The 14326-nt window shown below is 40.7% G+C and overlaps 2 long non-coding RNA genes across 2 annotated transcripts; both read right to left on the bottom strand.

Annotated features, from left to right (window-relative positions):
* Positions 1–2351: 2351 nt before the first annotated feature.
* On the bottom strand, positions 2352–5481 carry LOC134060288 (uncharacterized). The gene is made up of 6 exons (XR_009935154.1): positions 5350–5481; positions 3498–3553; positions 3049–3244; positions 2822–2930; positions 2570–2638; positions 2352–2436 (listed from the first exon to the last, which is right to left on the bottom strand). It is a non-coding gene; the product is annotated as an uncharacterized LOC134060288 (long non-coding RNA).
* A 1831-nt stretch (positions 5482–7312) lies between these two features.
* On the bottom strand, positions 7313–13900 carry LOC134059448 (uncharacterized). The gene is made up of 3 exons (XR_009935055.1): positions 13755–13900; positions 7522–7679; positions 7313–7380 (listed from the first exon to the last, which is right to left on the bottom strand). It is a non-coding gene; the product is annotated as an uncharacterized LOC134059448 (long non-coding RNA).
* Positions 13901–14326: the final 426 nt, after the last annotated feature.

Below are 14326 nucleotides of genomic sequence, written 5' to 3'. Positions count from 1 at the left end.
TGTATTTGTTTTATTTTTAAAATGCCAGTTATTTCATGTATCCAGGACACTATGTCCCCTTGGACTCTGGAATTAAAAATCACCCCACATCAACACACACCCTTCACCATACCAAGAGATTGGCATGGTTTTATTTCAGTTAGCCTATTAGCTGGTTTGAATTGCATTGAGCTCAATGAGAATGAAACCAGCCAATAGGCTAACTGAAATAAATAAACTGCATGGCTCCCATGGGCCATCGTCTCCTTGTTCCCTGAGAGACCTTAGAATCAAAATTATTTAAAGGAACACTTCACCGTTTTTTTTAAATTAAACGATATTACTCCCTTAATTAAGATGAGTTGATACATACCTCTCACGTTTCAATGCGTGCACTCACTGGCTCTGGCGCGCGGTGCATCTTTGATAGCATTTAGCTAGCCCAATGCATTCATTAGGATCCAAACAGAGATGAAGTTAGAAGCGACAAAACACCTCCATGTTTTCCCTATCAAAATACAGTTACACGAGTAGTCACACGACCAAGTATGGTGAGACAAAATAAAACGTGGTGCATTTGTAAGCAGGTAAGAGGGATAACTACATGTATATTGTGTGGCGCAATAATGTCCTGCACTTTCAGTTTCACTTTGGAGTGAGGATATTACTGCGCAGAGTCTAAGTGCTCCCAATGTTATTGCGCCACACAATATAGTTATCCCTCTAACCTGCTTACAAATGCACCACGTTTTATTTCGTCTCACCATACTTGGTTGTATGACTACTCGTGTAACTGTATTTTAATAGGGAAAACATGGAGGTGTTTGGTCGCTTCTAACTTTATCTCTGTTTGGATCCTAATGAATGCATTGGGCTAGCTTAGTGCTATTAAAGTTGCGCCGCGCGCCAGAGCCAGTGAGTGCACGCATTGAAACGTGAGAGGTATGTATCAACTCGTCTTAGTTAAGGGAATAATGTAGTTTAATATGAAAAAACGGTTAAGTGTTCCTTTAATCCCAATGTAGGTAAAACCAAATGAGAATTTGTTCCATCATTATTGTAAAGATACTGTATGCATGGCAATCTAAACATCAAATCAAAACAACACACCTGTCTATATTGACTGTCTGCAGGCAAACTTGAGGCAACATCCTCATGTGTTCAAGATCGAAACTGATGTTTCAGGGGTGGAGCGATGGAGCAGCATATTGAGAAAAGACTCCTTGTTTCCTTTCTGTTTTAGCCATGTGGGAACAGAGACGTCTGCTTGACCTCAGTGGTTTAAGCAGTCCATGGTCAGGGTGTGAAATGTCTTTTGGAAATAGTTTTGGGCCGTTGTTGTACTTTTCTGGTATAGATATCCTGCAGGGTAGGGAGAGGTGCTCTGATGGTACCTTTCGCAGTAAATGTCAAGTGTCTGTGAAAGAGAAAGGAAGCATACATTACAATTGACCCTGTCCATGAATATAATCAATGCAAACTACTCTGCTTGTGTGTGACACATAAAAGCAAACCCACACAAGCAGTAAGGCACAATAGTTATAAGTAATGCAGATGTGAACAACATATTGTATTAGAAAGTTTGGGAGTGCACTTAGATATGTTCGGTATTTATTTAGTAAGGGATAACGGCCGACGAGGTGACCGGTTCGATGGAAATAATGGCTAGGTGGAGGTCTAGAAGTTACCTCCGCCGTGCCATTATTTCCATCGAACCGGTCGACCTCGAAGGCCGTTATCCCGCTTATCTCCCGTTTGTATTCATAACCTGTATATTTAGAACATAGTTTTATTCCACCGTTGCGTCCGTTAACATCGCTGAAACTGTCTTGACTGTGGGACTACTTTCCGCCACATTATCAACTTTCTACTTGAAGGACAAAACTGCCGTTACTAGTTCTAAATGGATGGTTGCTATGGCCAAAAGCCAGTCGTTAGTTCTAAATGGCTGGTTGCTACGGCCAAAAGCCAGTCGTTAGTTCTATCTCTCTCGTTGTCAAGCGGGCATTTCCCAGGATTCTGATTAACTTTAAAAGATCGCTACTTTTATAGCCTACATGGCATCCAACTAGCTACAATACACCTCCGTCATATGCTACAATGTTACTATGGTTCTGCACGTCTGTATTTCAGCTTGGATGCAACGTGACAGTTCATTTAAACTTCGCAACGAGTTTGGCGAATTAATATTCAAGTGTGATACGGGAACTACTTCGAAGGTAGCAGGTTATACGAAGTTAATGGCCACCCCATCAGCCAATCAGAGAAGAGAATTCCATTGTTGAGGGAGATAATTTAGTTTAATAGAGAGGCCATTTGAAAGTGACCCTACACTTCTGCGCAGTAGTATGTCTGTGTGTGTGTTATCATACCTAATCGTAGCTTTGCCTGCAGATCATCCCCCATGAGTCTTGCAATAGCAGCCACTGGCTCCAGGCTGGGGCTTCTGGATGGCACCTTTAAAAAAAAAGAATAATAAAAAAAAAGATTGCCTTACAACTAGTTATTGTTGATTAATCTGTAAAATCATAGAATTAAAAAAAATAAGCAAGGCAAGTCTATGAGATGTACAAATATAAACGATAATTACCTTATGGAGGCACCCTTGCCACAATCACCATCCATATTAATTATTGATATCAGTTTATTTCTGAGGGCTCTGTCAATAAAAATAAGAATAAACAAAATGATGCATGCTGTACAACAAACTGAATTAGTAAAACATGGCTAATCGCAAATTCAAGACTACTTTTAAGTAACTGCAATAATCATGATTACTTTCTGGATTAATGTATTGCATAGCACTTATGACAAACAAATTAGAGCATGCTCAATAACATACCCTATAGTCCACACCCACCACGTTGAGGGCAGCAGCCATGGTTACCATCAAGGAACAGGGAGTGTCATCAGGGTAGACCGACTTTGCCCTGGACAGTTCATAGAGCCCACTACAAAGTCATAACAGACACATGAAAGGAGGGGATAAACTAACCGTTACAGACACAAATACATGCACACATATTAGTGTTATATGCGTATGTGTGTCTATCTGGTGAGTGAACTCACTTGTGGGCTTGGAACTTCTTCCGTATGGACGTGACACACATTTGGAACATTTCAAAATGCACACAGTGGTCTCAGTGGAATCAAGAGTCCAACTTGGGTTCTTGAATCCTTGATTTCTGCCTTCAGAAAAATTCCCTACTTCCATAAATTGAGAGGAAATATCTTCTCCAAACAGTAGCTGGAAGACCTGCAGCACCTACAATCACCATGACACAGACAAAACAAGAGTTAAGTCAAAACATGATCATCTGAAATAATAATACAGTGGCCAAATGTTTTATAGATCATTTAATCGTGAAAAATGTTCTAATATACACGTCTAAATTTACTGGTTGATGTCGAAAATGCATTGTTTCACCTCTTGGAATTGTTGATTCATTGACTTGAAAAAAAGGAAAATATATCAAAATGTAATTGTGGATATTCATTAATTTAGGACCTTTCCTTACCTGATCAGAAGAGTCCACCAAACTTCATCCAGTACACCACTTGTTTCCTTGATAACCTTTATGAAAAAAAAAAATAAGGACGTTGACACATTAAAGAAAACGCCAAACGGCAAGCTAAAACCTGACCAGCGGTTATAGGCCAGTCAATCTAGCGTTTGACCCATAACTAATTGCAATAGTAATCATTCCAAGTTTTTTGTGATCCCTAGGTATATCTAATTAACATATTAAAAATCTACCTATTTATATTTAGTGGAACATGGTTTTTTTTCAAGGTTAAAGGCAGCAATTTCCAATGCATTTTGCCATTGGGATTTACTACAGGTGAAATGGGTAAAATGTTAAACTAAAGATATCAACTTGAAACTTTCACAGTTGTTTACTCACATTATGGCAACGATTTTTGTATTGCAAGTTTTCTGAAATGTGATGCTTAGATATGCAAATGAGACCAGTTTTACTTAAATATGCAATAATTTGCATATATTTCTAGAACACTAAATCTGAACAATAGGTACAGTCAGCGTCAAAATAATTGCTGCATTTTGCTTATATATTGGATACCAAAAGCCAAAATACAATGGGAATATTAGATATCACTTCATATCACCTCAGAAATGAGGATGTCAAGTCAAGTCAAAATCAATGCGTTTCAATGGAAGTACATTATAGAACAAATGATTGTCAATGATATGGTATGATGGAAGTATCTCAATGCATCCCAAGTCACTTGATATGTTGTCTAAAGGTCAATATCTTCCTTATGTGACTTGGCATGCATTGAGATACTTCCATCATACCATATCATTGACAATCATTTGTTCTTTACTGTACTTCCATTGAAACGCATTGATTTTGACTTGACTTGATTTCCTCATTTTTGAGGTGATATGAAGTGTTATCTAATATTCCCTTTGCATAGGGTTTTGGTATCCAACATATAAGCAAAATGCAGCAATTATTTTGAAGCTGACTGTACCTATTGTTCAGATTTAGTTTTCTAGAAATATATGCAAATTATTGCATATTTAAGTAAAACTGGTCTCATTTGCATATCTAAACATCACATTTCAGAAAACTTGCAATACAAAAAATCTTTGCCTTAATGTGAGTAAACAACTGAGAAAGTTTCAAGTTGATATCTATAGTTTAAAATTTTACCCATTAAATCCCAATGGCAAAATGCATTGGAAATTGCTACCTTTGACCTTGAAGAAACGTATGTTCCATTCAATATAAATGGGTAGATTTTTTTATGTGATGCAGGAGGGTATAAGGATCAATAAAAAGTATGACATTACTATTACTTTTGCAATTAGTTTCATTTTTGGTCCTTTATTGAGCTAGATTGACTGGCCTATTATATTCCCCACGAAATTCAAATTAAGGTAGCACTAGCAGTTAGATGGTGGGGGCGAATGCTAACTTTCAACAGAAAAGTTTGTTGCCTTTTAAACAGATTGACGGTGAGCTAACCACTAACGTTACAGTTACACTACACAGCAGGCAAGCTTTGTCGACCTACACGTCTCTTACAGAAAAGTAAAACATGACCAACACTTGTATTCACGAATCCAATCCCACTATTTAACAGAAAAAGAGTTTGGTCAGCTTTGATATCGTGTGCTAAAAGTTGCTAGTGCGCTAACCTAACGTTAACGTTAGCTATCATTAAACTAGCTGCTAGTTCTAACGTTAGCACGATAGCTAACGATACTGCGGGTATTCCCCAACCTAGTACATCCTCAGCACGAACGTTAAGTTTAAACATGGACGACGGGAATGTTTCTTAAAAAGTTACAAATGCTGGGCAACTATTTAGACAAACTACATCTTACATTTATTATCTTACCTTGGCTTTCAAACAGTCAAACAGCCGTCGTCAGGCAGCCATTGTTCTCGGGCAACTTCGGACTTCCAGGGAGAGACGTCTGCCGACGTAATGACGTCAGATGGGTACCCGAAGGACTGAACCAAGAGCCTGACTGGCTTCGGTTTCACCCATAGACAGTAAACCCTCTCTGAACGAGATTATAAACACCGTTCATGCAGTAAAAATAAACTCTGGACCAACAAAAGAATGGACACTGACAAGTGTCAACTTAAGCCTACCTTACATTGACAGACTTAGAAGGGTCACATTTACTAGACTGCTAGGCCTAGATTCATTCAAATTATTTCCATCGCGCACTACATCAACAGGAACTCATGCGATACCCTACTCATATCAAACTATCGCGTTTCTGCAGCACTGTTTCATGTGTGACATCCCTAATAGTTATAGGGCTGTTCTGTCACAAGAATAGCCGACTTAATAGTTTATAAGAAATTAAATAACAAATAATCATATAGGCTACAGCTGTCGCCTATTTTGCCCTTTCCTGTTTGGTGTTGGAGAGAGGTCACTATTGATTTTTAATGTTCATGTCACTATTTGCATGAGCCACGACTAAAAAGACTTCCGATAATATCAAACATGTTAAACTAGAAAAAGACTACCTCCAATGTACTTTTAATAAAGAGACATGTAGATCTAATTCATTAATAAACTTAGTTTTGCGGAACGTAGCCAAACAAGAAAACATGATATTGATATGATATTTGCAGGTGTGTGGATATTCAAAACCTTCCATGCTAACCTTCCATTAGGTCCTTGCTAACCATTGTGTGACACTCTTATATTATTTAATAACTCAAAAGCACCAAAATCATACATTGGCCTACATGTGTAGTAGTCTAATTACACTGTTCGTCGTGTGCAGCAAATACAACACCTGACATTGTAGACAAATCAAAGAACCTCCTTCCGTATTTGTTTGGGTATTGAATTTATGTGAGTCTATGTCTCTGCTCTGTATGTGTGTATATATGTGTGTGTGTGTGTGTGTGTGTGTGTGTGTGTGTGTGTGTGTCTACATGTGTTTGTGTGTGGTGTGTAGCTGTGTGCCTTTCTATGTCTATTGTATAAATGTCTGTGTCCGCTTGTGTGTGTGTTTGTGTGTGTGTGTGTGTGTGTGTGTGTGTGTGTGTGTGTGTGTGTGTGTGTGTGTGTGTGGATGTGCGTATGAGTGTGTGTGTCTTTGTCTTTGGTGTTTGGGTGTAGCTGTGCTGTGCGTGTCTGTCTACATGTACAGTGCCTATAAGTATGTGGAACTATGAACAGCCATATACTTAAAACCCTCCAGCTGTTTTTTGTTATGGAGTTCTGGGACCCCTCTCAGAGACCCTCAAAAATTCAACAATTCATGGCTGAAAATGACTGAAATTGCCATTTCTACCCTGATTATCCTGATAAAGATATGAACATAAGCTTTATATTTCCATAGAGCCTACCCAGATAGCAATTAGTCATTGAATCTACGTTAAATCAACATTACCTCGTCAACACTGGAATCATTGAATCAACATCGCACTGCAACGTTGATTCTACAACATTTTGCACCCTCTATTATCATTGAATCAACGTTGAAAGTGTAACTACAAATCAATGGAATTTCAATGCTGTTTCAATGAAAATTAATATTGAAACAACGTTGAAATTACAGCCCAACTAAAGATCAACGTGATTTCAATGGTATTTCAATTGATATTAAACCACAGTAAACCAGTATTAAGCAGGCAAAATATTGGTAAATTCATATCCTGCTTTATCTACAGCCAGGATAAATTAGGCTAGTCAGAAGCGTATGCTGTAGGCTATCTGGTTTAGGCTACACAAGCTTGCACAAATAACCATGGACAACTTCTTATCAGTTTGAAAAGCAAGTGCATTTATTCATCCACTCTTAATTCAGAAATTCACGTGTGCTGTACTTCACTGCCATCCATTCCGTATAGCATCCCTCCATACACCTCCCGGTTGCAGTCATCGTCCACCATCCAGCTGCAGTGAGACGGCAGAAATAGAGGAAAAAAGTGACAAGTGTTAGAGAAATGTGTTCAACTGAAACCGATGGCTACCCTTAAAACATTTTGACAGCGATAGTAAATATTTTATGTAAATCATACGAATATAATAACTTACTGAAAACGTAGGTAGGCCATGGACAACTTATTCAGTTTGAAAGGCAAGTCCAATTTATTTATCCACTCTTCACTTAGAAATCCACGTATGCTGTGCTTCGCTGCCATCCATTCATCCATAAACCTCCCGGTTGCAGCTAGTCATCCTCCACCATCCAGCTGCAGTGAGAAGGTAGAAATAGAAGGGAAAAAGAGACAGTGTTAGAGAAATGTGTTCAACTAAAACTGATGGCTACTTACAAGTGAACCTTAAAGTGTAAGTTTGGCGGAAATTGAAAATAAAGCTATTTTCTGAATGAAAATACATCAACTAAGCCGTGGAGGAAGTAATTTTCGCTCATCACGCAGTACAGAGCTAGCACGGGCAGGAACGACAGCCCAAAATCGCAAACAGAGGGTGTGGATGGGGATTGGAGCCACACGCTTTCAAAATCGCATTTTTAAACCACTAACATTGCTCAAAACAGCGCCAAACCTCATCAGTAGCTTGCTCTAGGTGTCTACACATAAAACGAAGCACCACACAGTCTGTAAACTTTGGAATAGTCAGTATACACGTAGAATCAATTCGAGACCGCAATTCCATCTAAAGCACAGAAATGTCTCGCGAGATCTCACACGGAAGCACGGGACCTATTCCTACAGGTAGTCAAAATCGCATTTTTAAACCACTAACATTGCTCAAAACAGCGCCAAACCTCGTCAGAAGCTTGCTCTAGGTGTCTACACATAAAACGAAGCACCAACAACTTGGCTCATGAACCCGACGTTTATAAAAGAAGACTGTTATGAATATAACCCCTTCCAGCTCCTCACGAGGGAAAGTCCACGACCTCTCGTGTGAGATCTCGCGAGACATTTATGTGCTTCAGATGGGGTGTTGCGGTCTCGAATTGATTCTACGTGTATACTGACTATTCCAAAGTTTACAGACTGATTGGTGCTTCGTTTTATGTGTAGACACCTAGAGCAAGCTACTGATGAGGTTTGGCGCTGTTTTGAGCACTGTTAGTGGTTTAAAAATGCGATTTTGAAAGCGTGTGGCTCCAATCCCCATCCACACCCACTATTTGCGATTTTGGGCTGTCGGTCCTGCCCGTGCTAGCTCTGTACTGCGTGATGAGCGAAAATTACTTCCTCCACGGCTTAGTTGATGTATTTTCATTCAGAAAATAGCTTTATTTTCAATTTCCGCCAAACTTACACTTTAAGAATAATCATAGAATATATAGAAGATGGTGTTAGCATAACTCCGTTTTTTAAGTTAGACTCACGGAGTTGCATAGTTCGCAAACACGTTAACGTTAACCAGGACATCATCTTCAGCCTAACATTTTGACCGTAACATAGCAAATATTTTATGTAAATCATACGAATAATAACTGTGATGTATGTCGCCTACGGGCACCCGTACAATGTCTTTATAATCACGTGACAAGCTTTCATTAAAGATCTCAGTACGTCTCAACACATGTGTTATGTTTGGTCCTTGATCTCTGGCTTTCATACATTACATGGTGTCAGAAGTTAACCGGTGTAAGAAAAATGGCACAGTTACAGCCGCCATCTGCGCTTAGTTTTGAAGGCAACATAGCCGAAAACTGGAAGCTGTGGGAGCAGAAGTTCGACTTGTTTCTGATCGCTAGTGGAATAGCAGAAAAATCCAGCAAAGTCCAGTGTGCTACCTTCCTGCATGTCGCTGGGGAGGAAGCAGTTAAAATCTACAACACTTTCTCGTTCGAGGAGGCTGAAAAGGACAAACTGGATGTGCTGAAGAAAAAATTCAAAGACTACTGTGAACCAAGAAAAAACGTAACGTACATTCGTCACTTGTTTTTCACGAGAGCACAAGGCCCCAACGAAAGTATTGATGCATATGTTACTGACTTAAAAAACAAAGCAAAAGACTGTGAATTCCTGGATCTACATGACTCGTTGATACGAGACCGAATTGTTTGTGGCGTGCGCGAAGATCATGTGCGTGCAAGACTGCTTAGAGAAACGGGCTTAACCTTGGTAAAAGCCATTGATATCTGCCGCGCTAATGAAATGACTGTGACCCAAGTAAAAGCGCTCAATGAAGAAGTTGAGGTGAGCAAAATAAGGAGTGTCAGTCATTCCAAGACCGCAGACAGACGCAAGACGTTCGGGAATGATTACAGGGCCAGAACGAATGTGACTGGAAATGAGCAAAAAGTGAGACAATGTTTCAAGTGCGGATATGAACACAGTCCAAGCAAATGCCCGGCGTACGGTCAAACGTGCAGGGTATGCAATAAGCAGAATCATTTCGCTAAAATGTGCAGGCAAGCAAAGCAGCAAGCCAGCGGCTATAATGCAAGGAAGCTGCACGTAGTCGAAGTGGATGATGATGATGATGATGATTTCTTTGTTGGTTCTGTGGAATTGAAACGAGAAGAAAATCCGGTCAAAATAGAAACAATTGCAACTGAGACGAAAAGTGACAAAGCCAGATGGACTGAAAGGCTGAACATAAATGGCCAAAATGTTAGTTTTAAACTTGATACGGGAGCCGAGTGTAATGTTCTAGCTGAGAGAACTTTCAGATCACTCGGATGCAACACGACATTGATGAAAAAATCAGGATGCAAGTTGGTGACGTATTCTGGCCACCAGATGTCGCCACTGGGTAAAGTAACACTTACCTGCAAATACAAAGAAATTAAGCATGAGATTGATTTCCAAATTATTGATCGTGATGCACCAGCAATACTGGGCAGAGAGACATGTGAAGCATTAGGCATGATCAAAAGAGTGCATGAAATTAAATCAGAAGATGAGTTGTTGAACAAATTTGATGATCTGTTCACTGGTCTTGGCTGTCTACCAGGCCAACACCACATCCAGATAAACAAAGACATACCACCAGTCGTGCATGCACCAAGGAGAGTTCCAGTGGCCTTGAAGAGCAAAATAGTGGAGGAACTACAGCGAATGGAGAAGCTAGGTGTGATCACCAGACAGCATGAACCAACCGACTGGGTGAACAGTATGGTAACAGTGGTGAAGCCAAATAAAATAAGAATCTGCATAGACCCAAAAGACCTTAACCAAGCCATTAAGCGCGAACACTACCCACTGCTCACAGTGGAAGAGGTGGTGTCAAGCATGCCGAAAGCAAAAGTTTTTTCAGTGGTAGATGCAAACCATGGGTTTTGGCAGATACAATTAGATGAAGAGAGTTCCAAATTATGCACGTTCAACACGCCTATTGGCAGGTACAGATTTTTGCGCTTACCTTTTGGCGTATCATCAGCTTCTGAAGTGTTCCAGCGTGCTGTCGCACAAATGATTGAAGGCTTGGATGGTGTGGTCAACGTGATCGACGATCTTCTGGTCTGGGGAGAGAACGACGAGGAGCATGACAGACGGCTTGTGCAGCTGCTGAACAGAGCAAGAGAGTGGAATCTCAAGCTTAACAAAAGCAAGTGCAAGATCAGAACACCAGAAATACGGTACATAGGCCACATCCTATCAGCAGAGGGTCTCAAGCCTGATCCTGAAAAAGTGAGAGCTGTGGCGCAAATCCCTACCCCAGAGAACAAACAGGCTCTCATGAGATTCATGGGGATGATCCAGTACCTTGCCAAGTTCATTCCCAACATGGCTGAGGTCAGCGCGCCACTCCGAAAACTGCTGGAAAGTGATGTAGACTGGCACTGGGAAGATGGTCAGGTGAGAAGTTTTGAAAAACTCAAGTCATTACTGACACATGCACCAACATTGAAATTTTATGATGTACAAAAACCTGTGACACTCTCTGTAGACGCCAGTTCTGAAGGCATTGGAGCAGTTTTAATACAGGAAGGAAAACCTGTTGCCTATGGATCGCGTGCACTGTCCGATGCACAGCGCCGTTATGCACAGATAGAAAAAGAGCTGTTAGCCATTGTCTATGGATGTGAAAAATTCCATCAGTATGTATATGGCAAAGACATTCTGGTTGAGAGTGATCACAAGCCCCTGGAGGCTATTTTCAAAAAGGCTCTGTACCAAGCTCCATCAAGGCTGCAGAGGATGCTGCTTAGACTGCAGAGATACAGCCTTAACATAGTGTACAAGCCAGGCAAAGAAATGCACATCGCCGACGCCCTGAGCCGTGCATTCCTGAATGAGCAGACTGAGGACTTGCTTGGAGAGGAACTGGAAGTCAACTGGGTCACTCAACAGCTACCAGTGTCTGAGGAGAAGCTGAACATGTTCCGAGAGGCAACTGCTGCTGATCCCGAAATGCAACTGCTGCACAAAGTAGCAATGAATGGCTGGCCCAAAGACATAAATGCAGTTCCCAAAGACATTCAAGCGTACTGGACATACAGAGAAGAGATCAGCTGTTCATCAGGACTGCTGTTTAAAGCTGCAAAGCTCATCGTGCCGAACCAGCTGCGTGGAGAGATGCTGAGCAAGATCCATGAATCACATCTTGGAGTGGTCAAGTGCAAGGAGAGAGCGAGGGATGTGCTATACTGGCCAGGTATGTCAAAGCAAATTGAAAACCTTGTGCTTAAGTGTACTGTGTGCGATAAAAACAGAAATAGCAACCCCAAAGAACCTCTCATTCCACATGAACTGCCAGATAGACCATGGTCCAAAGTAGGAACTGATTTATTCCACTTTAATGGTAAAGAATACTTGCTCTGCATAGACTATTATTCAAAATTTCCTGAGATTGTAAAACTGACAGACACAACTGCCCGAGGTGTCATTACAGGAATGAAGTCCATATTTTCCAGGCATGGAATCCCAGACCGTCTGGTCTCTGACAACGGCCCGCAGTATTCCTGTGCAGAGTTCAGACGTTTCGCTGGAGACTGGGACTTCAGACACCTTACTTCAAGTCCTGGGCATGCACAGTCCAACGGGCAGGCTGAGCGAACGGTGCAAACCGTCAAAAACCTCCTCAGGAAAGCACAAGATGGGAATGGAGATCCCTACATCGCGCTGCTGGAATACCGCAACACTCCACTAGAGGGCGTCGGGTACTCTCCAGCACAACTCCTAATGGGCCGGCGCTTGAAGTCAAAACTGCCTACAACAACAGCTCTGCTGACTCCTGAAAGTAGCATCCAGGTCAGTGACAAGCTGAAAGAAAAACAACTGAAACAGAAAAGCTACTACGACAGACAGACAAGGTGTCTTCCTGATCTACACAAAGGAGAAAGCGTGAGAGTCCAGCGAAAGGATGGATGGCAGCCTGCTGTTGTCCTTCACAAACATGAGCAACCAAGGTCATTCGTTGTTCAGACTCCAGATGGCAGCACCTATAGGAGAAACAGAAAACATCTACGAAAGACCAGAGAAACAGAGTGTGCAACGCCGATGGCCGATGCAGACATTGACATCAAGCCTGAGGTGAGTCACTCCAACACACAGGTGAAAACTGAAGATGAGGAAACAGCTGACTCCAAACCGCAGCTGGAAGGTGACTACTTCACACGGTCTGGCAGACAAGTAAAGGTACCAGACAGATACAAACCTTAACTGACCTCATTTGCACACATGCACACACAAACAATGTCTCAGAATGCACATATTCTTGCACACAGCACTTATTCCAAGGCTCCTGTGGATTACTAAAAGAAGAGAAGGAAAGAAAGACTTTTAATGGGACTCAAAAAAAAAAAAAAATAAAAAAAAATAAAAAAAAATAATAAAAAAAAATATTTTAATGAACTTTTCTTTACATTCTGAAGAGAAAAAAAATGCAATGCAATTTGACTACTATTTGTAATGAAATGGGTTTACTGTTTATTGTTTTATATACAGATAATGTGCGGTTTACAGTCATGTTTTCATGTGTTTTTTAAACTTAAAGAAGGGGGATGTGATGTATGTCGCCTACGGGCACCCGTACAATGTCTTTATAATCACGTGACAAGCTTTCATTAAAGATCTCAGTACGTCTCAACACATGTGTTATGTTTGGTCCTTGATCTCTGGCTTTCATACATTACAATAACTTACAGAGAACTTAAGTAGCTGCTAGGCCTAATTAAAAACTAGACTGCCGAGTAGGCCTATGTTAATTATGATGATCTGTCGTAACTTAAACAAGTAGCAGCTAGGCTAGCAGCCAAATATTTAGTTAAACAAGCATGAGTCTGTTTGTAAGTCGTAACAGTACGATGCAGATAAACTGTGAACATTTGATGTAGCCAAGTACAATTTCACAATGAAACATTAACGTTAGATAAATAAATGCTGCTTGCTTACCATTAGGAGCGGCGAACTTGAGAGAGAGTTGAACACCGTTGGTCTGACTGAACTGTTGCTCCCAATGATCTCCGGACCCGCAGACAGTTTAAACGTCGTCGCGCGGTCATCTATAAACCCACCACTTTTCAATCACCACGTCAAGATTTCCCAGTCAATCATAAATCCACGACTTTTCAATGTCTTTTCGTGAACGCTATATCAATGCTCTATCGATTATGACAATAAGAACTATAAACCAATGTTGTTTCAATGCATCTGTTATCAATGCTCTTGCACTGTCGGGTTTTTGTCAGGATTGTAATGCTGTTTCAATGTCTATTTACCATTGAGATTTCAATCTCAACCAAAATGATGATTTAGATGGAAAATCAACATCATATCAATGTCACCTTGCTATCTGGGTAGGTAGCATAGTTTTAAAGACCAAAAGGTGCACCGAGGGGTTATCTACACCACTGAAAGCAGAATTTTCCTCCCTCTAAATTTCGGTCATTTTTAAGAAGCATTATCTCGTATTCGCAGTGGCTTTGGTGGATGGTTTTACTGTTGCTGGAGAAAGGAACATCTAC

Source organism: Sardina pilchardus, chromosome 16 (genome assembly GCF_963854185.1).
Source record: "Sardina pilchardus chromosome 16, fSarPil1.1, whole genome shotgun sequence".
NCBI lineage: Eukaryota > Metazoa > Chordata > Actinopteri > Clupeiformes > Clupeidae > Sardina > Sardina pilchardus.
This window is presented reverse-complemented; position numbering and strand designations above follow the sequence as displayed.